Raw genomic sequence first — 27,793 nt, 5'->3', positions numbered from 1 at the left:
TGATTGGAATCCAGGGGCCTCGAGGCCACAGGTTCCCTACCCCTGAGTAATCTTTTAAGCCGTTATATGAAATGATATATGAAATTAACTAAAATTGTACAACTTTTCAGTTTTGTTCTACTCAGTTTAATTTATTTCAGCTAATTTAGGCAGATATTTCAGGAAAGTGCCTTTGTTAGTAACTGCTCAATAAATATTTGTTGAATAAATAAGTGAATGGAAGGCAGAGAAACTTGACTAAGTACCATAACAGAAGTCCTAGATAATAGGTTTGTCTTTCAAAAGTTAGTTTGTATATTACTTGTTGGAACATAGCATATAATTTTTCATAGAAACTGTAAAGGATGATTAATTTCCTAGGTCACACCTAACAATTCAATTGGACTCATAATGTAACTGAAATAATACTATTGGTTGTTGTTATTGTTGAGGAGTTGTTTCAGTCCTGAGTCTTCATGACTCCATTTAGTGTTTTCTTGGCAAAGATATTGGAATAGTTTGCCATTTCCTTCTCTAGCTCATTTTACAGATGAGAAAACGAGGCAGACAGGGCTGATTGATTTGCCCAGGGTCACACAACTAGTGTCTGAGGTTGGATTTGAACTCAGGTCTTTATGACTCCAGGTCTGGTCCCACCCAGCTGTCCAAATACTCTTAATAACAATGTACTGTTAGCATATTCTGTTCCTTTCAATTTCTAAGTGCTCAGTGAGAAGGGAATATTGTGCTTTGAGGAATCAACTCTGAGAATGGAAAGTAGAAGAGTGGGGCAAGATGGGATGAGTTTGCAACCTTTGTAAACTGGATGCTGTTCAATATCAGAGAAGTACCTAATCGTAAGTGTTCCTTAGTATATTACTGTAATAGTACTATTCTCAGTTTTGGACCACTTACCTAGGTTATAGGGTGCTGGTTTAAATGATTCCCCATACACTTACTAGATATGTGATCCTAGGTGAGTCACAACCTCTCTGAACCTGTTTCCTTATCTGTAGAATGAGTTTGGACAAAATGGCCTATAAGGCCTATAAGCTGAGAGCTTTAAATATTTGATCTTGTGAGTATAAAGAAATTAAAGAAAATTCAGAAGAGAGCAACAAAGATGATAAAATAGTTGAAATAACAAACCGTTAAGAGAAGTTAAGAAAATTAGGATTAATCAGATTGAATAACTATGTTCATGTGTATGAAGGGCAAGAATAAGAATTTATTTTAAGCAACATTATGAAAAGTTTAGGGCCAATTGTTGGAGGAAATATCCTGACAGAATTGTTAAGCATCAGAGTAGGCTGTGGAATCAGTATAACTCTTTATCATTAAATTGTGGAGCTCCTTGAGGAGAGGAACTGTTTTGTTGTTGATTTTACTTGAGAGGAAATGTTAGGAAATGTTCCTACTTGGTTTAATAAGATACCTCAAGTCCCCTTTCAGCCTTGGGAGTGTTTAAATTCTACAGCTATGACCTTTTCTGTTTCACCTTTTTTTATTTTGAAGTGTGATTTTTGTCTTTTGTTATTTTGAACTTGATTCAGCATCATTGGGAATATTTCCATACACAAAGAAAAAGATGATTATACATGAAACCACAAATATATTATGTACTTTTGTTGTTCAGTTGTTTTTTTGCTTGTGTTTGGCTTTTCATAATCCCATTTAGGGTTTTCTTGGCAAAGATACCAGAGTGGTTTGCCATTTCCTTCTCCAGCTTATTTTATAGATGAAGAAACTGAGGCAAACTGGGGTAAGTGACTTGCCCAGGTTCACACAGTCTGAGGTCTGATTTGAACTCGTGAAGTTTTCCTGACTCCAGACCTAGCATTCTATCCCGTGTCACCTAACTGCCCTTCTATTATGCATAGCTTACTTTAATATAAATACATATGTTTGTTTATATATGTGTGTATGCATATGTATGTAGACATGTGTGTATGTGTGTATGAATGAAATTCATCACATTAGTTTCAAAGGTACTGTGCTTGTTCCTGTTCCTTTCTGAACTATTCTTTGTGTATTAAAGAAAAATATTTCAGTAATCCTCTTTCTCTTTTTTTGAAATATTATTGATAGTTTACTGCTCAGTCACCTTCAGATTAACCCACACACATACACACCACACACACCCCAATGTTAACCACTCGACACATTGAGTCTGAAAATGTTTCCTTCTGCACTTTGAATCTGTGACCTATTAGTTGAAAGGTAGAATGATGAAACTTGATTATTGCCCCTGTATTATTACCTTAGTATTATTTGCATTTTCTGTAGCCTTTGCTTGATGTCAAAATATTATCACACAATTTATGATGTCTAGAGAATAAAATATTCTGGGGCGGCTAGGTAGCGCAGTGAATAGAGCACCGGCCCTGGATTCAGGAGGACCTGAGTTCAAATTCAGCATCAGACACAATACAAAAACTAGCTGTGTGACCTTGGGCAAGTCACTTAACCCCAATTGCCCTCCAAAAAAAAGCAAAGAAAAAAGAATAAAATATTTTAAGTTCTTATTTATGAAGCATAGTTATAATGCAGTTCACAGATGAGACATTGATGACAACTTGTTTTTTCTAAAAATTTCTTGTCTCAACAGTTTAAAGCTATTATGTTTTCAAAATCATTGAACAGAATTACTGATTATAATTGCTTTTGCTTTGCTGCCATACATGAACTCATTTGAGTTTTAATTTGTTAAACTAACTTCTTCATAAATCTTAAAATCTTTGATTAAGTTTATCCCCTTATATTTTGCTGCATTATTTTGTGTATTCATGTGCTTTTCACTGCTAGGTATCTGGTGTCCTTTTAATGTCTATTCAATTTTATCTTTGCTTACTAAAAGGAAAGGTCAATTAGTGTTTTGTATGACTGGTCAGTGCTTTCAATATTGAAATAGCCAAAGGCATTTATTGTATTTGCTGTCCAAATGTTATTTATAGTCTGTTGCTTATTGATTTTTGATACTTTTTAATTAATGACTGGTATCTTTGGATATATTTCTAAAGAAATGCTTGCCATTTTATCTTTTTTTTTTTTTTGGAAGGGGGAAGGCAGGGCAATTGGGGTTAAGTGACTTGCCCAAGGTCACATGGCTAGTAAGTATTAAATGTCTGAGGTCGGATTTGAACTCAGTTCCTCCTGACTCCAGGGCCAGTGCTCTATTCACTGTGCCACCTAGCCACCCCAATTTTCTTTATCTTGATAAAGAAAATTCATTATTTTAGCATCTGTGAGTTATATTTTTTGTGTTGTTCATTATAAATGGTAAACTGTAATGGGGATGCTCCCTTCCTTTATAATATGGATATCTCCAAATACCAATAAGCTGCTTTTAATAAATATGATCCTCCTTGCGTCCAGTGCTCAGAATTTTTGGTTGCTTTGTCACTAAAGGTAACAGTAAAATTCTGTATAGTGATCAAAATAATTGCCTGACTCAAGCAGAGATGCACTGAAGAACACTTATATCCTCAAGCATAAATGAAAACACTACTACTTCTGCTCCTATCGTTCGTGCTAGGCTGGTAGACTTTTTCCAGGATGCTTCTGATAAGAAATTATGCTGGCTCTTTTCTGATTTGGAAATGCATCTTCTCGAATTCTAAGTATACTCTAGCTTGATAGCTAAGCATAGAATGAAGGAAGAGCAGCAAGTATTCTGACAAATTGAGGATTAACCCTCTAGAAAAGATTTTTGCCTTGTTTTAAGAGCTGAAATTTAGAAATTTCATCAGCTGAGAATTATTGGACAACATACCAAAGCCTGTAAATAATTTGCTCTTGCAATAAGGCAGAACTGTGAAGTGATTACTATAACTAATCATTAAAACTATCATATGTCTTTTGTATTGTACACTGGCAACTTCATTAGGATATGAAGGTGACTCTGGGATTCTTGAAGGACATGATAAGTACAAACCCTGACAGGTTCTATTGAACTAAAAATGCTTCCAATAGAAATCCAGTGATGGATGTAAGTCCTCCAAGGACCAGCCTCTCTAAGTTCAAAGTGGTTTATCATTTTAAGGTTATTACCTTTTCAGCTACCAACTTCCAGGAGTTGGCCTAAGGTACTTATTCAGGTACAGCAAATCTAAAAATCCATTTGTTAACCATGGAGGGATTGTGGTTTGAATTAGAAGAGGGAGTTATACTGTATGGGTTCTTGAAGTGTTGAAGAAATACAGTGTTTTATTGTATATGAAATGTATGTTGTATATACAGTGCATATTGCATATGAAATATACATTTAGACATGTTAATAATTTGATAAATAGGTTTTATATAGAATAAGAGGTATTTTTCTTATATTTTAAGAAGAAAATATGTACTATGTTGTTTGTTATAACTGAATGTCCCCTTTTTTCTCTACTTGTTAAAATACTTCTCATAATTCAAGGCTGAAATAGAAAATTCTCAGATCTTCCTGCCAGAATTAATTTCTCACTCATGATTTTGGTAAAATTTTGTTTCTACATTAGGCACTGTTACCTTTTGTTTATATGTCTGTGTATGTATTTTTATGCATTTTTATTCTTCTACTAGATTGTATTATCTTTAAGGGCAGATGTGATTCTGATTTATTCATTTTTTTAATTTGTGTTTTTTCCAGAATCTGGTTGAGTGTTATGTACCTTAAGAGGTGCTTAATAAATGTTTAATGTTAATGTATGCATGAAATCTGGAAAACGTTGCTTTTCTTCTTAGGTTTTTGGAGGAGGTGTTTACATTTCTGGCGTGGTTTAAGTGAAGATCTCTATGGTGATAGACTGTGGGTTAGCTCTTATTTTCTTAAATGTGCGTGATTACTTTTTTTTTGGGGGGGGGAAGCTTGCATCAGTAGACACTGATGAGTTAGAAGAGAATTCAGATTTTTAAACTCGACTTTTTATTTTACTTAGCAATACCTGCTAGCTTGTTTAATTTATCTGCTAGGACTTGTCAAGCCTGATGACTGCTGTACTTTTCTGGTGGCTCACCTGAGTGTAAATGATGTGTGTGTGTGTATGTGTGTGTGTGTGTATGTGTGTGTGTGTATGTGTGTGTATATGTGTGTGTATATATGTGTGTGTGTGTATGTGTGTGTGTGTATATGTGTGTGTGTGTGTGTGTGTGTGTGTGTGTATTTTGCTTTTTTGGAGGGGGGAAGGCAGGGAAATTTACTAGCCCAAGTTCACAGGGCCAGTAAATGTTAAGTGTCTGAGGCCAGATTTGAACTCAGGTCCTGCTGACTCAAGGACCAGTGCTCTATTCACTGAGCCACCTAGATTCCCCTAAATGATATTTTTTGAAGGGATCTGGAAAGAATTTCTCAGAATGATGAAATTTTAGACAAGAAACCTTAAGACCTTAGGAGAATTGATGGTATTTTCATCACTCTTGCTCATTGAAGAAAATGACTTAAAAGAGAGATGCAAATTTGGGAATTGAACTGTTAGTTAAATAATGTCTGAGAATAGAGTTTAGATTTATGGCTAATAGCTTAAAATATAGCAATATTATAGGAGTTCTGTATTTTAAAATATAGGACTTAGGATGCACCTAAAAGGACTAATAAAAATGCTGGTGCCTTGTCAGTTATATCAAAAGAGATTTATAAATTGAAGAGGAAGGGAGAAAGAGAAAAATGCCTAGATAAATTCACCAAGGTGGATTCCATAAAAAGTAGCTATGATGTAAGAAAAAGAATAGCATTAGAAATACTGGGAAGTTTATAGGAAACAAATCTTGTAAAGAAGTAGGCAGCCTGTGCACAAAGCTACCCCTGTAATTCAGGTCCTTTCCACCTCTTGCCTTGATTATTGCAGTGCCTTTTAATCACTCTCAGTACCTAGCTATTTCAATCTACCCTTCACATTGCTGCCAGAGTAATTTTCCTTAAGCTCAGAGCTGACCACGTGACTCTATTACTCTAGCAACTCTAGTGATTTTCTCTTGCCTTTATTGTCAGACATAAATTGCTGTGCTTAGCTTTAAAGCCTTTCACAGCCTGACTCTGATTTATCTTTCCTGCATTATTGGACATCAACTCTCCTTCCCACACACTATGATCTAGCCAAATTAGTCTGTTTTCTACATCTTATACATAATACTCCCTATTTGGTCCGTGTCATTGTGCTGGCTTGTCCTACATGTCTGGGATGCATTACTTTTTTTTTTCTTTTACCTTATAGAGCCCATCTCTTCCTTTATGACATGACTCAAACACCATCCTCCTGCATGAAGCCTTTCATGATCCCTCTAGATTCTGGAGACCTCACTTTCACATCACCTTTATTTGACTACTTGGCATATATTTTAATTTATTAACTTTATATTTATGCTATATTACATTTATATATGTTCTTGTTATACTATAAGCTGTTTTCATGTTGGTATTATTTAATTCTTCATACTTAAAGACTTGGTACCAATGTACAATGCCTGACACATAGTAGATACTTAAATACATATAGCTATTTAAGTTATATTAAGCCACAGGTAACTATTTCTGAAGTAGAAATGAGAGAAGTTATGGGAGGAAGTGATTACTTCATATTAGAATTTGTGATAAAGGAGAGCAAAGTCTCACATCTGTATGCACTGTAGATTTTGGGGAAATATTTCAGAGAATTCAAAGAATGCATATATAGAATCCTATGGCCTAAGATTCTTTAGGGAAAGTCATCCTAGGAAGGATGACTAGCTCTCAAGAATGAAAATTTGAAAATATAAAGAGAACCACTGCTGATAAAGAAAAGGAGAAATTGTGTAAAGATACCTATGTAGCTATGGAGGGAACTCATTGACCAATCTACATTTTATAAAGACATGTAAAAGAGATAGCAGTAAAAGATGATAATGGAAGGATGAGTAAATACAATATCATGTCCTCATAAGAGTAGTGCCAGTTGTACTAAATCTCAGAAACTGAACTGATGAGCTGAGGATGGTGTAGAATATGAAAGACAACAAAGGAAAATATTTTAGCTATATTAAGGAAAAAGGAAGAATTATAGAAGGAAAAGGATAGCAACTCAGAATTGATGGGATGATGATAATGGAAGGTATAGAATGTAGAACTATTTTTTTTTTGTTATTTTGTTTCAGTTTCTTCTGCCAAGGAAAATAATCTTTGGATTGGAAAGCACTGGACAAAAATGACCAATAAGGATGAATAGGTGAATAGGGGTATACTGAGGAAGCACCAGAGTGCTTTTGATAAACCCTGGTTATCAAATTGAGTTGATCTACATGCCAAAGTACTGAAAGAACTGGCAGGTACTATTGCTAGGCCACTCTCAGTGATCTTTGAATGATTAGAGGGAATGAAAGAGTAGTTACAAAAATGGAAAAGAGGAAATGTTGATCTTCAGATTTTCAAAAAGGGAAACTGAGTGTTTATAAACTACAGGCCAGTGGTTTTGACTCCTTACAAAATTTTAGACTGTATTATTAATGGGAATAGTTAGTGAATATCTAGAAAAGGGAGCTGTGGTCATTAAGAATGGATTATGCTGGATTAATCTCATTTCTTTTTTTGAAAAATGTTAGTAGACTGGTAGATCAGGGGAATTCTATAGCTTACCTAGTTCAGTTTTAGGAAATAATTTGTGAAAGACTCAACTGCTATTTTTTAGTCAAAAGCAAGAGAGTAGGTAGTTAGTTGAATTAGGTAGAGTTGAGATTTGTTGAATGACCATAAGAGCCATTAGTGGCTTTATATGAACTTGAAAAGGAGATCCCTAGGGATGTATCCATGGCACTGTGGTATATAAAATTTTTTATCAATGTTTTTTGATAAAGGTATTCGTGACATACTGATCAAATATGCAGATAATACAAAGCCGGGGGATAGTTAACAAGCATTTAAAATTTTGAGAGCATAATTTTTTGTTTTTTAGATAAAATTTTTTTTCCCAATGAGCAAAAATCTACCTTCTCCCATTTTCACCTTGCCCCACCATTAAGAAAGAAAAATAAAACTGTTATAAAAACCTCTGTAGTTGACCATGTTAAAAAAATCTCATTCTGCACTCTTGAGTCTTTACTTCTCTGTCAGAGAATGGGTAGCATTTTTCATTGTGAGTATTCTAGAATTTGTCCATCTGATGATCATAATTCCTAGGTCTTTCAGAATTTTTTGTCTTTGTTTTTCTTAAGATTCATCCCTTCCTTGATCTGCCCTTTCTCTAAGTCACCTATCTCCCTTTTTCTTTCCTCTTGTTTCCCTATTTCATATTCTTTCCCTTTTGACTAAAAGAATAGCAGGAAACTTTCTCAAATTCTTTCCTAAAAAAAACTATATCTGTATTATTTCCCTGATCTACCAGTCTAGTAACATTTTTTTGAAAAAGAAATGAGGTTAATCCAGCTTGATCTGTTTGTTTTTAAACATCACCACTCCCTTTTCTAAATGTTCAGTAATTAATCATGCATTTTTAATTTTGTAAGGAGTCAAAACCACTGACCTATAATGAAACAAATGTAGTGAAAAGTCTTTCTCTGTTTAACTCTTTGTGTGTATGCTTGTGTGTGTGTATTCTGTCTTTTGACCATTTCAGATGAGTGTGCTTCAAATTTAAGTCACTTTCCCCATCAGGAATCCATGTTTGGAAGTCCTTTATACCATTAAAGGTCCATTTTTCTTAATGTAATTGTTATTTTCATTTTTTTTCTGGGTAAATTATTCTTAGTTGTAAGCCTATTATCGTTTGTGTTCTGGAATATCATATTCTCAGCCTTCTGTTACTTCATGGTGATGGCTGTGTGATTCTGCCTGTGGTTTCTTTCTGGCAGATTGTGTTATTTTTCCCTTGACCTGGAAGCTTTGACTTTTGGTTCATTGTAGTGTTCATTTTGAGGTTTCTTTCTGGAGGTGACTGGTGGATTATATTTATACCTTGCCCTGTGGCTCTAAGTAATCTGGACAATTTTCTCTTAAGATTTCTTGAAATATGATGTCTAGGTGTTTTTTTGGGCATAGCATTCAGATAGACTAATCATTCTTTTTTTAAAATAATATTTTATTTTCCCCCAATTATATGTAAAAACAAATTTTAACATTTGTGGATTTCTTTTTTACAAGTCTTAAGTTCAAAATTTTATCCATCCCCCTCTCCCCTCACCCCCTTTCTGAGATGGTAAGCAATCTGATATAGATTATATACTTGTAAACATGTAAAAACATTTCTATATTAGTCATTTTTGGACAAGAAGCCTCAAACAAAAAAGAAAGTGAAAAAAAATATGCTTCAGTTTGCATTCAGACAGCATTGGTTCTTTCTTTGGAGGCTGATAGCATTTTTCATCATGAGTCTTTAGAGATTGTCTTGAATCATTGCATTGCTGGGAATAGCTAAGTCATTCACAGTTCATCATACAATATTGCTGTCACTGTGTACAATGTTTTCCTGGTTCTGCTCACTTCACTTTGTATCAGTTCCTGTAAGTCGTTCCAGGTTTTTCTGAAATCATTGTGTTTGTAATTTTTAATAGCACAGTAATTTTCCGTTACTGTTATACACTACAACTTGTTCTGCCATTCTCTAATTGATAGACATGCCCTCAATTTCCAGTTCTTAGCCACCACAGAAAGAGTTGCTATAAATATTTTTATACAAATAAATTCTCTTCCCTGCACCGCTTTTTAATCTCTTTGGGATATAGACCTTGCAGTGGTATTGTTGAATCAAAGGGTATGCCCTTTGGACATAGTTCCAAATTGTTCTCCTGAATAGTTGGATCAATTAAAAACTCTACCAACAATCCATTAGTACCAGTTTTCTCACATCTCTTCCATAATTTTTCATTTTCCTTTTTTGTCAGATTAGCCAATCTAATAGGTGTAAGGTAGTAAAATAACCTCAGAGTTATTTTAATTTGCATTTCTCTAATCAGTCGTGATTTAGATCATTTTTTCATGAGACTTTGATTTCTTTATCTGAAAACTGCCTGTGCATATCCTTTGACCATTTATCAGTTGGGGAATGACTTGTATTCTTATAGATTTGACTCAGTTCTTTATATATTTGAGAAATAGGCCTTTTTTCAGAGATATTTGCTGTAAAATTCCCCCTCCCATCCCAGTTTTCTGCTTTCCTTTTAATTCTGGTTGTATTGGTTTTGTTTCCACAAAACCTTTTTAATTTAGTATAATTGAAATTATCCATCTTACTTTTGGTAATGCTTTCTCTATCTTCTTTAGTACTAAATTCTTCCCTTCTTCATAGGTCAGACAGGCAAAATATTCTGTGCTCTCCTAATTTGTTTATAGTATCACCTTTAATGTGTAAATCACATACCCATTTTTACCTTATCTTAGTATGTGGTGTGCAATGTTGGTCTATATCTAGTTTCTACCATACTGTTTTCTAATTTTCCCCGCAGTTTTTGTCAAATAGAATTTTTGTCCCCAAAGCTTAGATCTTTGGATTTATCAATCACTACATTACTGTGGTCATATACTACAATGTACTGTGTATCCAATCTATTCCCCTGGTCCACCATTGTGTTTCTTAGCTAGTATCAGCTTGTTTTGATAATTACCACTTTATAATACAATTTGAGATCTTGTATGGTTAGACTACCTTCTTTCACATTTTTTTCATTGATTTTGTTGACATTCTTGGCCTTCTTGCTCTCCCATTGAATTGTTATGATTTTTTTCTACAAAATTTCTATAAAATAATTTTTTTTTGTAGTTTGGTTGGTATGGCACTGTATAAGTAGATTAATTTAGGTAGAATTGTCATTTTTATTATATTGACTTGGCCTACCCATGAGCAATTAATATTTTTCTAATTGTTTAGATCTGACTTTATTTGTGTGAAGTGTTTTATAATTGTATTCATATAGTTCTTGGGTTTGTCTTGATAGGTATAGTCTAATTATTCTTAATTTTTTTTCTCTTCTATCTGTTTTCCAGGTCAGTTGTTTTTGATATGAGACACTCTGCATTTTCTTCTACTTTTATTGTCTTGTTGGATTCATTAGTTTTTGTTTGGTGTTCCACTTTACAAGGTGTTTGTTGTTTTTGCAAGCTTTTGTGCATCTTGTGCCAAGCTGTAATTCTTTTTCCAATTCTTTTTTCCTTCCAGGTATCTCATTTCTTTTCCAATTTTCCCCCTGAGGGCTCTCATGTAATTTATAAGAATATTTTAAAAGTCTTTTTTTTCCCCAAACTCTTGCCTCATTTTTTTTAGGCAATCTAGTTGAATTTGTGCCTGACTGTGTTGTTCTATGACACTTTGCTTATAGATGTTCTGAAGTAATTTTCTTTTGGGTTTTTGTCTTGAGCATCCCTGTTAATAAAATACATTTTTATGGTGGAATTATTATTATTTTCTTTTGTTTGCTCATTCTTTCAGCCTACTTCTTGACTTTAGACTTCAGACTAGACTCCTCATACTTCTGGAGGTTAATATATGAGATATTCCTGCAGATGCTTTCTTGGGGTATTACGTTTTTTGGTTTATCTATACTCCCAAAGATAAATTAGTCTAAAGATTTGTATGCTGTAGGTGCTCCCAGAGTGGTCTGATCCAGGGCCAAGTTTGATTGTTGCTCCCTGGTCTGCAAGTTCCTGATGGGAATTTGTGTTGGAGCAAACAGGCTCTTGGGCTTGTCTTGTTTGGTTTTCCAGTATACTGTTGCTATAATTAGTCATCATGAGCCAGTTTGAAAACTCTGTTGATTCAGAGTGACAGAACTGCAGGATCCCATTAAGTCTGGAATTCTTCCCCTGATTATTCCACAGCAGACTTCAAACTGGGTTGAAGTCTGAAAGTGAGACCCTGCTTCTGATGTCAGTCATGCAATTGCTATTTGCTTCTGAACTTGATGCTTTTGTGATAAATACCCATTGCACTACCTATGTTTTTCCTTGTATGGCCATCATGTTTTCTTTTTAGTATAATTGCTTTTTGCTTCTCTTTTTTTAGATTGCTTTTTACTTCTGTGTATTTACATTCCAAACAGTTGTTGTTTCTTTTGTTTTTCTGGTGAGGTTTGTCATTGGATTTGACTTTTCCTATTCTGCTGTTTATTTCTGACATGCAGGTCATAAATTGTGCTTTCATAATTTCATGCTGTTTTGTGATTCCACAGGGCCCTCTGCCTCATCAGTGTTGATTTCTTTTCCTTTTGTCTTATAATATTTATTCATAGATATCTGTATTCTTTTAGATGATCTGGAGGCCATATTCCCTTCTCTTATTAATATTCTATACTTAGCTTTAATGATTTTTCTCAAGATTTTTAAATAAATTTCTTTTCTCCTGAGATTGTTGTTAATTTTAGTAATTTTCCTTTATTTTATCCTATGGTTCACTTTCTAAAAAACGTTGAGAAAACTGGGCAGTAGTTTTTCTTTAAGTAAGTTTTGGCCAACACTCCTCACACCATGCAACAAGATAACCTCCAGATGGATACATAGCCTATGTATAAAAATTCACACAAATGAATTAGAGGAACAAGGAAGAAAGTTATCTTCACATTTATGGATAGAGGAAGAGTTTGTAATCAAACAGGAAAGGATCACAGAAGATAGAATTTACAATTTTCTTTACATCAAAATTTAAAGGTTTTTTCACAAACAGATAAATACAACACATTAATATCAGAAGGAAAGTAATTACCTGGGGAAAATCTTGCACAAATTTCTTTGATAGGTATTTCACTTAGAAGAAAAGTAAGAAATTGATTTAGATTTGTAAGAGTGAATCATTTCCCAGTTGAGAAATGGTCAAAGGATATAAACAGACACTTTTCAAGGGAAAAAATTGAAAATCTCTATAGCCATATGAATAATACTCCAAATCACTTTGTAATTAGATAAATGAAAGTTAAAGCAATTTTAAGCTTCATCCTCACACCTGCGATAAGATACATGATACACTATGTGCCAGACATTGTGCTAGATGTTGGGGATACAATTAAGAAAAGGAAATACAGTTCTTTCCCTCAGGGAGCTTATAGTTTAATGGGAGAAGACAGTATACAACATGAAACTGGAAAAGGGGAAGGGTGACAGAGGGTGCCCTGCTTAGTGCCATGATGATGATGACATAGAAACCAAGTAGAACAACTGGTGGCACATGAAGAGATTTTGAGCACTCTATAAAGGAAGGCCACGAGAGGAATTTTTTGCTCTACCTTTCAGCCCTCCATTAAGAGGAGAAGAAGGAACTGAGGGTACTGCATGGAAACAGACACATTTTTATGTTAGTGAAATTGTGAATTTATCCAACTATTCTGGAAAGAAGTTTGAAACTTGTCCAGAATGTTGCCACACTCTGTATATCCTTTGATCAAAAGATAACATTACTAGGCCTATACCTCAAAGAGTTCAAAGAAAGAAGAAAAGGACCCAAATATACAAAAAAATACTTATAGCAACTTTTTTTTAATGGTGAAAATGTACTGGAAAATAAGAGAATGGGGAATCATTTGGGGAGTGGCTAAATTATTATATATTAATGTTTTGGAACACTATTGTGTTATAAGAAGTGAAGAAATTATTTCAGAGAAACCTGGGAAGATTTTTCTGAACTGCTATGAAATGACCAGAGTCAGACTGATTTATACTATATCAAATATATTTTAATATTTAAAACATGAAAAATTTTGAAAGATTTAAGAACTCTGATCAACACAGTGATCAATCATGATTCCAGAGGATTGATAATGAAGAAACCTACCCACGTCTTGTCAGATAGGTGGTAGATTAACATACAGTAAGTAAGACACATATTTTTGTATATGGCCAATATGGGAATTTGTTTTGCTTGATCATACTTATTGTGAGGATTTTATATTATTTTAAAGTGTGTGTATGCGTCTGGGGGAGGTAGAGAATTAGAAGTAGAAAAATAAATGACAATTAAAATTGAATTTAAAATCAGAAGGAAAATTTTTGTTTTGACAACTTAAGTATACTAAACTCTCTTTCAGTAATACAGATTTTTTTTAAAGCAATTGGGGTTAAGCAACTTGCTCAAGGTTACACTGCCAGACATTTCTGGGAGTAGTGCTAAGTGTCTGAGCCCGGATTCGATCCCCAGGTCATCCCGACACTGGAGCTGGTGCTCCCACTCGCTGAGCCACCTGGCTGCCCCTAATATAGATTTTTTAACAGAGAACTCTTTCAATATGATTAAAATAAACTTTTTTTTTATCAAATGCTTTATTAACTTCTAGTTTACATCATTCATTTCCGTAAGATTTTGAGTTTCAAATTTTCTCCCTGTTTTTCCCCTACCCACCACCCCAAAATACCAATTCCACTGGATATCCCCTCCTCCAATCTGCTCTCTCCCATATCTTCTCCCATACCCGCTCCAACTTTTCAGTAGGGCACGGTAGATCTCTATGCCCCAGTGCCTGTATATCTTATTTCCAATTTACATGTAAAATAATATTGATAATACTATATATATATATGTACATATATATATGTATATTTTAAACATTTAATTTTAAAACTTTGAATTCCAGATTCATTCCCTTCCTCCCTTGTCACCCATCCTTGCTGGGAAGATAAGCAATTCAATATAGGTTGTACATGTGTAGCTATGCAAAACATTTCCATAGTAGATATATTGTAAAAGACTGACTATATTTCCCTCCCTCCTATCCCACCTCCCACTTGTTCCATTCTCTACTTTGATCCTTTTCCTTTTCAAAAGTGGGTGCTTCCAACTTCCCTCTTGCCCAGCCTGCCCTCCCTCCCTTCTTCCCCCCTCTCATCCCCTTTCCCCCCTACTCTCCTGTAGGGTGAGATACCATTTTTAGTGTGTATGTCATTCCCTCCCTAAGCCAAATTCAATGAGAATAATGTTGACCCATTCCCTTTTGACTTCCTATTCTTCCCCTCCATTGTACCCATTTTCCCTTACCTCTTCTATATGAGATAGTTTACCCCAATCTGCCTTTCCCCATCTCCTCTCATTATATTCCTCTCTCACCTCTTAATTTCACCTAAGTACCATCCCTTCCCATTAAACTGGTCCTGTGCCCTGTATCTATGTATACATGTACACATATATACACACATTCACATATGTATTCATACACCCATATACCCTCCTATATAGACATATATATGTGTGTGTATACACACACACACACACACACACACATTTCTATTCCCTTCAATTATTCTCATACTGAGAAAAGTTTTATAAGTTACAATTGTCGTTTTTCCATGTAGGAATGTAAATAGTTCAACTTTGATAAGTTCCTTATGATTTCTTTTCCCTGTTTACCTTCACATGCTTCTCTTGCTTCTTGTATCTGAAAGTCAAATTTTCTATTGAATTCTGAATTTTTCATCAAGAATGCTTCAAAGTCCTCTATTCCACTGAATGACCATCTTTCCCCTGAAACATGATACTCAGTTTTGCTGGGTAGGTGATTCTTGTTTTTAATCCCAGCTCCTTTGACCTCCAGAATATCATATTCCAAGCCCTTTGATCCCTCAGTATAGAAGCTGCCAGATCCTGTGTTACCCTGATTGTGTTCCCACAGTATTCAAATTGTTTCTTCCTGGCTTCTTGTAATATTTTCTCCTTGATCTGGGAACTCTGGGACCTTGTATGATATTCCTAGGAGTTTTCTTTTTGGGATCTTTTTCAGGAGTTGATCAGTGGATTCTTTCAACCTCTATTTTTCCCTCTGGTTCTAAAACATCAGGGCAATTTTCCTTGAGAATTTCTTGAAGGATGATTTCTAGGTTTTCTTTTGATCATGGGTTTCAGGTAGTCCAATAATTTTTAAATTATCTCTCCTGAATCTATTTTCCAGGTCAGTGTTTTTCCCAATGAGATATTTCACATTGACTTCTATTTTTTTTATTTATTTGGCTCTGTTAAATAGTATCTTGATTTCTAATAAAGTCACTAGCTTCCATTTCTTCCAACTTAATTCTGAAGGAATTATTCTCTTCAGTGAGCTTTTGAGATTCTTTTTCCATTTGACAAATTCGGCTTTTTAAGGCATTCTTCTCCTCATTGCCTTTTTGAGCCTCTTTTGCCATTTGAGTTAGTCTATTTTTTAAGGTGTTATTTTCTTCAGTCAGTTTGTTGACTCTCATTTCATAATTTTCTCATTTGTTCTCATTCTGCATTGTTCTCAATCCTCTTCCCAATTTTTCCTCCACTTCTTTTATTTGGTTTTTAGAATCCTTTTTAAGCTCCTCTGTGGCCTGTAACCAGCTCATATTTTTCTTCGAAGCTTTTGGTGAAGGAGTTCTGACTTCACTGTCTTCATCCTGTTCCGTGTCTTGATGCTTTTTGTCCCCTAAATAGGAGTCTAATTTTGGATTCCTCTGTTTGCTTTGCTTCCCTTGTTTACTCACATTGCTGCTTAATTACTTGAGTTTTGGGCTTTTTGCCACAGGAGGACTCTGCTACCAGACAGGGGAGCTTTGTACCAAACGCTGGGGTTTTCTCAGCTGCCGAAGGTATTAGTTGAGTGCCCTCTCTGAAGCCTCCACATGCTCTGGTAAGCTGGTCACACACCCCAGGACCTCCACCCTAGACTGCAATCCAGATCTAAGCAGGTTAAAGCAAGAGAGATTACTCCTCAGACTGGTTGCTTGGTCCCCCTATAGTCTGCAGGCCAGGAGCTGAAGCTGCTATGTGGCAGCAGCTGCAAAGTTGAGGCACCTCAGCGGCTTCTCCCTCCAGGGTATAAAGGCTGGTGTGCTCCCAAACTATCTGATCCCAAAGTCCACAGTGCACTGACTTCTCACTTTGTCCTTAGCATCTGTGGGTTGATAATTCTGGAAATGTCCACAGTGCACTGACTTCTCACTTTGTCCTTAGCATCTGTGGGTTGATAATTCTGGAAACCACCACAGCTGCTAGTGATCTGAAGTCCCTCTAGCCTGTGGCTGGTCAGGGCTGCCCTGGAGCTAAAACCTTCAGTTCGTGTGGGGCTGGGTCAGTTCCCAGAGCATTATGTGTGGTGTTCCCTGCCCTCAGTGGGAGGTTAGCTTCTCTGTGTCATTTTGTGGGTTCTGTAGCTCCAAAGTTTGTTCAGAGTCACCTTTTACAAGTAGTGCAGGTGGTGGGAGCTGGAGCCCAGTGGAGGTCCTGTTTCTACACCACCATCTTGACTCCCAAAATGAACTCTTAAAAAGCTGTTCACTCAATCAAGAGCAGGCACAAAATAGTATAGAGAATGTATTCTTCCATGATTCTACATTTATATCTTGGAAGTTATTTGAAAAAAATTGTATTTAGCATAGTCAGGAAAATTTTTAATTTGTAGTTTACACAGAATCAATTTAACAAACATTTATAAAATGCCTAGCAAATACTGGAGATACAAAGACAAGAATTTAAGTTCTTTGAGGGGAAACTTATACATATGTAAGTATATGTAAATTATGTACAAGGTAATTTTGGGGGAGAGCACACTAGCAGTTGAGTTCAGGAAAGACTACATGGAAATTCATAGTTGAGCTGAATTTTTAAAGCAAACTGGGTTGTCAGTGGTGTAGGTAAGGAAGGAGTATGTTTAATTCATAGAATAATGTCATTGCAAAAGTACAAAAATTAGACATGTGGCATCATGTGTTAGGAACAACAGGAAGAAAAATTTCTCAGAATTGCAGGTTTTAGAAAGAGAACTAATAAGGTTGGAAATATAATTGTGAAGGGCTTTACAAACCTTAACAGTGGAGTTTATATTTGATCCTAAAGTCAGTAGGGAGCCAATGGAGTTTGAGTAGGGGACTGATATCTTTAGAACTTCATCTTTAGGAAAATCACTTTAGGTGATGAAGGTCTGAGCTAGAGTAGTGAGTATAGAGGAGGGTATGGATGTAACAGATGTTATGGAGATAGAGCCAAATATACTTGGCACTTACCGTGATTCCCCGATAATAAGACCTATCCCGAAAATAAGCCCTCCCCTTACTGTGTAAGATTCCTCTAAAATAAGCCCTCCCCCGAAAATAAGCCCTATTGAGATTGCTACTGTAGTGAAGGTGATCCCCTGCGCTACACGCTACATTACGGTACCCTCTGTATGCACCGTCTCCCCCCCCCCCAGGTGAAACGCACGCCGCGCTCCGAGCTGCATCCAATCAGAGCTGCAGCAGTGAGCGCGTCATCCTGTTCTTCCCCAGTGATTTGCTTGCTGGCGCCATTGAGAGCAGTGCCGCGGAGGAGAGCTGAGGCAGGACAACATAAGCCCTCCCCTGAAAATAAGCCCTCTGGTGTTTTTCTTTCCAAAAAAAATTAATAAGACAGTGTCTTGTTATCGGGGAAACACGGTAAATGGATATATGAGGAGGTATTTGGACTAGCTTGACCATTACTTGGTTATAAATTTTTACTTGTTATTTTGACATTACAGCGACTGTTGTGTTTGTCTTTCATTATTGAAGAGGACCATAACATCAGGGAAATGATGACATGATTTGCAGTTGATTTTGAGTGAGGGCTGTGTAAGGTCACCATCGTCACTTTCTCCTCCAGAGTCATCTGGATCCAGTGACCAGATAGTCATCAGGGTGACTGGAGATGACCCAGGATGCAATGGGAGACCCTGGCCCTTTTAGGCTAAGGCCTTTTCACCTACTCACTTAGAATGAGGTAACCATCCATTCAATGAATAGGTCTCTTTAAGAAGTGAGCCAAGGAATGGCCCCTTTAATTAGAAAAAAAAAACCCAACAACAAGGTGGGAGAAAAAGACCCTCAGGATTGCTGTTCCAAAGAGAAACAGTTAACATTGACATTCACTCTAAGGCACCAGGGCCCTAAATACAGCCATTAAGTGGAGTTTGGGCAGGGACCTATTGTGGTCCAATCTGTGAGCTAGTTGGGCAACTCAGCTTGTCCTCTCCCTTTCCCTTTCCCTCTCCACTCTAAAGGAAGGTGCATATTGATGGCCAGAAGCTGCCCATTTAACTTGGGGTTTACTAACTAGATTTCCTTCCTTCCTTCCTTCCTTCCTTCCTTCCTTCCTTCCTTCCTTCCTTCCTTCCTTCCTTCCTTCCTTCTTCCTTCCTTCCTTCCTCCCTTCCCTCCCCCCTTCCCTCCCTTCCTCCCTCCTTCCTTCCTTGTTTCCTTCCTCCCTTCTTCCCTCCCTCCCTCCCTCCCTCTCTTCCTCCCTACCTCAGGCCCAATTTATAGTGACTGTAACACAGTGGCAAAGATAATTTTTGCCTTTAAGTTTACAGGGAATGGTCTGTGGGAACATTCTCTGAAAAATTAAATCAAAATGTCATTTTATTTTAATTTGAAAAGTTGTCAGAGTAGATCTTAATAAGGCTCAAGATTTATCATCATAAGTTTTAAAATTTCTACATTTTACCTTTTCGAAATGTCTTGTATTCATTAAAGTTTTCTTTTATAATTATTAAGAGAATCCACTGATGTTAACAGAATAAGCATAAATTTATAATAACAAAAGGTTATTTGAAATTTTTATGTCATGTAGACTGCTATAGTTAGTAAGGTTTTTGGAGGATAGGTTTTTTTTTTTTTTAACCTAGTCTCTGCAGAAGTTTTTTTTTTGCATTTCACCTGCTCATTTTACCTGTTGGATAAAGAAGATATCGTTTGAGAATTTGACCCTTTGAATATACTGAGAGGGATACTTTCTCCATCTCCAAAATGCAGTTGATATGTTGATCTGTACTGAGTGATAACTTGGCTTTCCAGATTTTCAAGATTGAATGTGTTTCCTCCAGTGTCACTTGGAGAAACTTTTTCTATTCAAGATAAGATAAGTTAAAGAGATGGAAGGAGTGAGATGTTACCTAAAACTCATGAACAGATGAGGAACTGTATTAGTGTTCAGAATGAAGTTAAGTCTTCTGAATAACCTTATTCTAAATATTGAAGAGATTAGGTAGCCTGTAAAGTTTAGATTGGATACTGGAGATAATGTTGAAATATATTTCATTGGTTTCTTGGTTTAATGGAGCTATCATAAATAAATATAAAAAAAATGAAATGCTAAGCATTGTCAAAATTTATTCAAAGGTATTAGTTTAATAAGAAAATGTTGAATTATTAATTTTAATCTTTTTAGTTGAAATCTACTAAATTTAAACTTTCTACTGATTTATCTTATAGTGGCACCATTGCTTAGTGGATAGAGAGCCATCTGCTATAGAAACATCTTGGTTTAAGACCTGTCTTTGACCATTCTGACTTTGTGACCCTGAGCAAGTCACTTAATCTCTCAGTGCCCTACATAATTCTCTAAGACTATATGATTTAGAAAAGGTGCTAATCTAAAGTGGTAGAAAGAATTCCTTCACTTGGGAATTCCCTATACTAATGAAATCACAGGTTCAAGTCTCCCTATGCATGTATCTTAAATTCTCTTCCCTTCTTTTCAGTGTTTGTCTGATCTTGGGCAGTCATTTAATCTCTCTCAACCTCAGTTTCTTCATCTGTAAAATAATAATAGCATCTGCCTCTTAGGGTGGTTGTGAGTTTAAAGTGAGTTATTGTAATGGGAATGTAAATTTAAAGATCTTCCCTGCCCCTAGGCTAAAGTGCACCTAGAGCCTGGGGTGGGAGGCTTGTTTTTCAGTAGCTATTTCTTGATTGGCCAGTGAGTCAATAAGGTTGTTACATTCTCTGAGCCAGGAGAAGGCTATATAAGCCCTGATGTGTAGCTTTGTTTTGGGGCTCACTTTGAGAAGTGTTCTGTGATTTGATCTGGATTCTGGGAAGCCGTTGTCCAGAGCCCCCCGGCTTTGAAAAACCCATATGTTGAAACCCAGATGTTGATTTGGTATGGATGTAATGGTTGGACAGTTTGGAAAGCTGTCTACTTGATCTGTTTCTGTCTTGATATTTCTGCCTGTATACTTTGAAGTTCGGGGTGCTGACCTTTTTCCCCTGAACGAGGTAAATGATATATGTTTGACTGATTAAAGTAAGCTTGTTAACCCATTTTGAGTTGCTTTCCTTTAACAAAGCAGATCCAAGAACCTGTATGGGCAGCCACCCTGAGGACGCTTGGGGTGCTTGCCAATACAGTTATATATGTGTAGAGTGCTTAGGAAGAAACCTTAGCTATTATCTTTTATATAAAGCTGAAGATACACAATGTTGCTCTGTATGCCATAGAATTTAATTTTGTTCCTTTACTATCTGGTGATACTTTTTTTATATTTTATTTTATTTAAGTTTTAATCATTATAAGTTTCCACTCTACCACATCTTCATTAAATTTAAAATACTTTTCCTGAAACAATTTATTTATGCCTTTTCCTGTAATCAGATTACCTTCTTAAGTCTATCTTTTGGCTCATATTCTTACTCCAATTTCAATTTCAGCTTCTCATGCTTACTTTGAAATTGAATGACTACTTTACTACTATGTACATTCTTTCTTAGACATCTCATATTCTTATCACCTATGATGCTATTTTCTTTATTGCTTATCACGTCTGACTGCTCACTCCTGTATGACCCCCGTGTTTGAAATAAATTATTTTTATTCATGTAGGTACTCTTGATGTCTTCAAATTCATTTCTGATGTATACCTTTTCTAAAATGTTTTTCTAGTGTCATTTTACTTTTTAAAAAATACTAAGTAGTGGCCTTGATGTTATGACTAAAGCTATCTCTTGAAATTATTTTTTCTTTTCTCTTCATATTTTAGAATGAACTTTCTAAGCAGAGTTTGCAAAGCTCTCTAGTAAAGTGCTATGTCATACTTTGAGGTCTTGTTTTGACCCCAAATATCAACTTTATGTTACTTTAAAGATGTTTTGTTAGTGGTTGGTAAAATCCACTGATGATTAAGTAGAGAATAATAAATGGTGATTCATAGGCTAGTGATTTGTGATAGAAGTGACTAATGTGACTTTAAAAAAACAGTTAAGGGTAGAATTCTAAATCTGTCTTTTCATTGGTTAGGCCCTCTCCTTGTTATTAAATCTTATTGTAGTTAATTCTGAGATCATGTGAACTACTTAATTTGTATTACAGATTTGAATGACAAGATTGAAAATAGGCAGTGCTATGTTGGTCACATGGTTGTGTTTATTGAATAAGTAGTCCCATAGTTAGGAAATGTAATAACCTTCATATTATACCTCATGTCACTTCTTTTATCTTTTATTTCTGAAATGTTTTAAAAAAGACTTCATTCCTCACTTTGTGGTGGCATTTGTTATTGCATTTATTATTATAGTTTTAAATATTCCATTTCCCACATCATAATGCTGATAGATATTATAGACAAAGGACTGTATTTTGCAGATAGACAAGATTTTTTGTGAGGTAGAGGTATGTACAAGAAAGACAAGAGTCTTCTAGAGCCAAGGACCTTAATTATCTTTGCTAGCTTTATTATCATGTCACCTTGGTTAACTACAAAATGCACATTGTGAGAAAAATATTGATGTTAGTGCTTTTGGTATATATATGACAAATATATGTGCTTTAATTTGTGTTCACAGAAGTGTTTTCATTTTTTCAGTCATTTTTAATGGGATAATGGATAAATTTCCTGTTTCCATTTTTTCTCCCAATTTATTTTTTATTTTGAATAACATTTATTGGTATCGTTTCTTTTGATATCATCTTTATTTCACATCATATCTTCCCTATGCTCTTCCATTACAGCTGTCTATTTAAAAAAAAAACGATAAAAGAAGAGAATAGAAAAATTGCACCAAAATTAGTCCAATTCTGACCAATGTTAAATTAAGTGTTCCACCCTCTTTCAATATATATAGAGTGTGGGTCCTTCCTTGTTCTTCATTCCTCACTACTTTATCCTTTCATTTTTCCTGTTCTGGAACATTACTTCCAGTGTTAGCCTGATTAGAGGTAGAAGAGATGGGATCAGAGTTGATGAGTAACCTATTTGCCCTCAACCTGTCCATCTCTCTCCCATCGTTAGAGTTCCTCAAGGGCACTAGAGGGCACTATTGGTACAGAACAGTTTGGTGACCACCTGAAGGATTGTAGAACATCCTTTGGGCCATTTCCTTGTGCCAGATATTTGTAACTCAGAGAATATATGGATATAGCACTTTGTTATTAAGAAAAATATTTTCATAGTTTCATGTTTTTAATTCAGTTCAGTAAGAATTAAGTGCCTACTCTAAGGCATTTTGCTAAGTAGATACAAAGAATATAATAGGAAAAATCTTTTTCTTCTGCAAAATTTTCTCTAACTGTACTTTTTTTTTTGCTTTTTGGAGGGCAATTGGGGTTAAGTGACTTGCCCAGGGTCACATAGCTAGTTTTTGTGTTAAGTGTCTGAGGCCAGATTTGAACTCAGGTCCTCCCGACTCCAGGGCCGGTGCTCTATTCACTGTGCCACCTAGCCACCCCACTGCTAATTGTACTTAAGAACAAGGTTGAGCAAAATATAATTTGTTGGATTCTGTTTGTGTTTTTCTCAGTTATCAAAAATGTTAGCAATATCTCTTGGGTTGTAATTTTTTTTTTTAAATAAGAAAGCATGTATATGATTCAGGAAAGGTATATAGTATATATCAAAATATCTACATGCAGTTTAACCTCTTTTGGGATTAGGTAAAAGGTCCTATTTCTTCCCTGTAAGGAGTTTCTACCCAAGTTAAGTAAGGAAGATGGTAACAGAACACTGCTCAGGTACTAAGCTGGTAGATATTCTGACTGAGCATATCAGGGATCTTTATAAATCATGGAGAACAGGAGAGATAGATACCCCAGGAATGAAGAAGGGCAGATGTCTCATTTTTCAAAAAAGGGATAGAAATAGGGTCTAGATTTCAGACAAAATTCAAGAATTTGTGAAAGGACAGTTAGTAAACATCCTTTCATGCAAGTGATAGTCATAAAAAACTGACATTAAAGACATCATATTAGATTAATTTTTCTTTCTTTTTAGGAAAAGGCTACTGAACTGACATATCAGGAGAAAGTTGTAGATAGAATTTACCTAGATTTTATAAAGCTTTTTTTGCTAAAGTCTCAAAAAAATGCCACAGGTAACACCTTTAGTAAATGTCTGAGGCCAGAATAAACTCAGTTTTTCCTGACTTCCTGATTCCAGGCTCTGTCTCCTGTACCACAATAGCTGCTATTTGAAGGTAGTTGAATGTCGAGTCTTAAAGAGGGGTCTGGCTTTTAGAAGGAAATATCTAGTATAGTACCTTGGTGCATCTGTGTTTGGTTTGAGGTATTTCATAGTATTACCAATGAATTGACTAAAGATTGATCCTGTTCACTGATGACAAAAAGTTGGAAATTCACTGGATAATAGGGCATCAAAAAGATTCACAGGGTAGAACACTGAGTAGATTCCAATTAGATGAAATTTAATAAGAATATTTATAAAATCTTACACTTACTGACTTGTGTGATCCTGGGCAAGTCATTTAATCCTCTTTGCCTCAGTTTCCACATCGGTAAAATGAACTGGAGAAGGAAATGTAAAATTTCTCCAGTATCTGCCATGAAAACCCCAAATAGGAGTCACAAAGAGTCAGACTTGACTGAAATGACTGCACAACAATTCCTTTAAAAAAATCAGTCAATTTAATTAATCAGCTTCAAGTGAAATAGGGGATATGAATGGCTAGAGAGTAGTAAAATTTGGGAGTTTTAGTGAACTGACAGCTCAGTTAGCCAGTGCTGTGAACATGGTGGCCAAGAAAGTCAGTGAAGTCTTAGCCTATAGTAAGATAGTGTTTGAGAGTGAGTTAATTTTTGGTATGTAACCAGTTCTGGTACCACAGGTCACCACATCTGGGGTATTGAGTTCATTTCTAGATATCATATTTTAGGAAAGGCTGGAGAATGTTCAGAGGAGGGCAACAAGGATCGTCAAAGATCTTAAGTTTATAACATTGGTACTTGCTAAAGGCTTGGCAAAGAGAAGACTTGGGATTTGTATAGGATGGCTGTCCATCTTAAGATATTTAAAAGGCTGTCATGTAGAAAGATTAGGTTTATTATTTTGGGGTCCAGAAGACAGAACTAGGAACAGTGGACAGAAAAGGGAAATTTAGTCTTGATATAAAGATAAATTGCCTAACGGCATTATCCCAAAATGAAATGGGCTGCTTTGGAAGGTAGTGAGTTTCCGCTCACCATAGAGCTTTAATCAGACAAATGTTGGGTATCGAGTAATTTGTAGAAAACATCCTTGTTTAGCTGTGAGTTTCAAGTTAACATTCATAGTATTTCCAAACAAAAACAAAATTCCACAATTAGATCAATATAATGAACGATTTTGGGAAAATCAGACAGAACAGTGGTCACTAAAAATATCAATTTATCCTGGAGAATAATTTTTCTAAACAATTCAGTCTGTTCAAGGAAGGACTTAGGTAATTACCTTAATTAGATTGAGGTAGCCTTATACTATTTCGTTACTACCTTAATTCAGTTTTTTCTAGGAGCTCAGATTTTCACCTTATATGTTTACCCAAGTTTCTCACTCAAAATGTTTAGGTCTTTGGTAAATAATGGTAAAAAGATATGAGTTCAAGACATTGGTAATTAATAGCTTAAGAAAGATTGATAAGCTTTCTCATTTAGATGGAAACAAAGACTTTATATGAATGTAACCCACAAAAGGAAGAAATGCTGTCTTAGTATCACAGTCCAAATGGGAGGAGAAATAAACTTCCAGTCTACAAAGATCCTAACAAGGGGATATTAACATTCTGTAGCAAGCAGTTTTAATTCATTTATATGCTTGGGGCAAGGAAGGATAGTATTTGTAGTTACAAAATTCTGAGAGAAGCAAAACCATATCTTTATATACATAATAAACATTCTGCCCACCTTATGACATGGAGATGAATGGTTCAGGGTACAGATTTAGACATTTTTTGAACATGATCAATATAGGAATTTGTTTTGTTTAGCTTGGCATATTTATTTTAAAAATACCTTCCCCCCCCTTTTTTTTGAGGGATAGGGGAAGTAGGAGTGAGAGGTTGATTTCATTAATTGAAAAAAAATTTAAATTAAGTAAAAATAGAGGGGAAAAAAGCATTGTAGAAATTAAAGTTTTTATTGGCTTTGTCATAGTATAACCTTTGTTCTGTTAGTTTCACTTCTATTAATGTCATTTAACATTGTATAAGTTTTTATTTATATAGTACTATAATATATACATTATGATGTAACATTGTGAAAACTGATTAGCATAAAATGAATTGACAAAAAACAAGCCATTTATTAAGGTCTTCCTTTTTGCTAGGCACTGCATGAGGTTCTCAGCCAACCAAGACTGAAGAGAAAGAGTTCTTTTCCCTCACATTCTGTTGGAGGAACAACATATACATTTATTGGTAAGTACAAAATTGATGCAGGGTGATTTGAGTGGGACATCACTAGCAGCTGGGTATTCAAGAACATCCTTGTATAAAAAGTTCCTAGTTGAACTTGAGTCTTAAAGGAGATTGGGAAAGTCTGAGAGGTTGAAGTGGCTTAAAATTTAGTATAATATGCAAAAGAACAGTAGTAGTTTTCAGTGAAAAGTATACTGGAATTGGTATCAGAAGACCTAGCTCATCCTCACTTTGCTGCTTATGAGTCATTTACTAGAGGAAATTTGATTTGGCTATTTAGTTGTTCTTCTTTAGTTTCCTTATCTGTAAAATGGGTATAATACTTTCACTACTTAGCTTCTAGGGATTGTGAGGAAAATGCTCCTTTTGTCTGAGCTATGTAAATGAATACATCTTTTTTTTTTCCTTTTTATTTTGGAGGGCAGTTGGGGTCAAGTGACGTGTGTGTGTGTGTGTGTGTGTGTGTGTGTGTGTGTGTGTGTGTGAAGTGTCTGCGGCCTGCTTTGAACTCAGGTCCTCCTGTCTCCAGGGCCGCTGCTCTATTCACTATGCCACCTAGCCACCCCAGAAGAATACATTGTTCAGCTGTAGTTTGTGAGAAGTATGTGATCTGTTTCTCTTCCAATCTTTTTGTGACGTGATCTTTAATATTAAAGTCATGTATTTATTTTGAATTTATTGTGAATTATAATGTAAGATGTTATTTGACCTATACCTGATTTCTGTAATTGCTTTCCAGTGTTCTCAGTAGTTCTTATGAAATAGGAAGTTATTTCCTAAATAATTTCTGTTTTTTATTTTATTGAACACTGGGTTATTGGATACTTTTTTTGTTATTCCTTTGATATTTTAGAAGTTTTGTTTCTTTGTGAATTTTTTTACAATTTTTCCAATTTTTTTTAAAGTATCCATTTGTTAGTTTGGTATAGCATTAAAATTGTAAATTAATTTTGATCACATTGTCATTTCTTTTATAGCACTGCCCAGCTATGAGCACTAAATATTTCTTTAGCTTTTTAGTTCTTTAAGGAACACTTTGTCACTGAGTATATATTAATATCTTGTATCCTTTGGTAGACTGATTCCCAGATATTTAATGTATTTTGTAGTTATTTCAAATTGGACCTCCCTTGATTTTTGAGGGTTTTGTAGCTTGCTACTTTGCTGAAGCTATTATCTCAATTAGTATCCTTGATGATTTTCTAGGATTTCCTAAGGAAAGTCACATTATGAACAGATAGGGATAATTTTATCTGTTCTTTAAGCCTCTAATTTCTTTCTCTTGTCTTATTGGTATTGTTAACATTTCTAGAACTCTATCAGTGATGGGAAAAGTGGGAGTCCTTAGTTTTCTCCTATATTTATAGGGAAAGGTTTTTGTATACGCTATAATGTATGATATTTGCTTTTTATTTTATGTAGATACTTTTTATGATTTAGGAAGATCCTGCTATATCTGTCCTTTGTAGAGTTTTTAACATAAGTTGATGTACTTTATCAGTGACTTTTTAGTATTTATTAAGATAATCATGTTTT

The 27,793-nt window shown here is 35.2% G+C and overlaps 1 protein-coding gene across 4 annotated transcripts in view; it reads left to right on the top strand.

The window, feature by feature from the left end:
- MYO6 (myosin VI) overlaps positions 1-27,793 on the top strand; it is a 244,702-nt gene that overhangs the window by 36,756 nt on the left and 180,153 nt on the right. For all 4 annotated transcript variants that reach the window (XM_069066992.1, XM_069066990.1, XM_069066991.1 and 1 more), the window contains exon 2: positions 26,167-26,257. The gene's annotated coding sequence lies outside the window, so the exon portion shown is untranslated. The remainder of the gene's footprint in view (positions 1-26,166; positions 26,258-27,793) is intronic.

This window comes from Petaurus breviceps, unplaced genomic scaffold (genome assembly GCF_028583685.1).
Source record: "Petaurus breviceps papuanus isolate PSGF00001 unplaced genomic scaffold, PetGlider_PUasm1.0 90734, whole genome shotgun sequence".
Lineage (NCBI taxonomy): Eukaryota > Metazoa > Chordata > Mammalia > Diprotodontia > Petauridae > Petaurus > Petaurus breviceps.
Note: the sequence above shows the minus strand (reverse complement) of the source record. Positions and strands in the feature narration are given on the sequence as shown.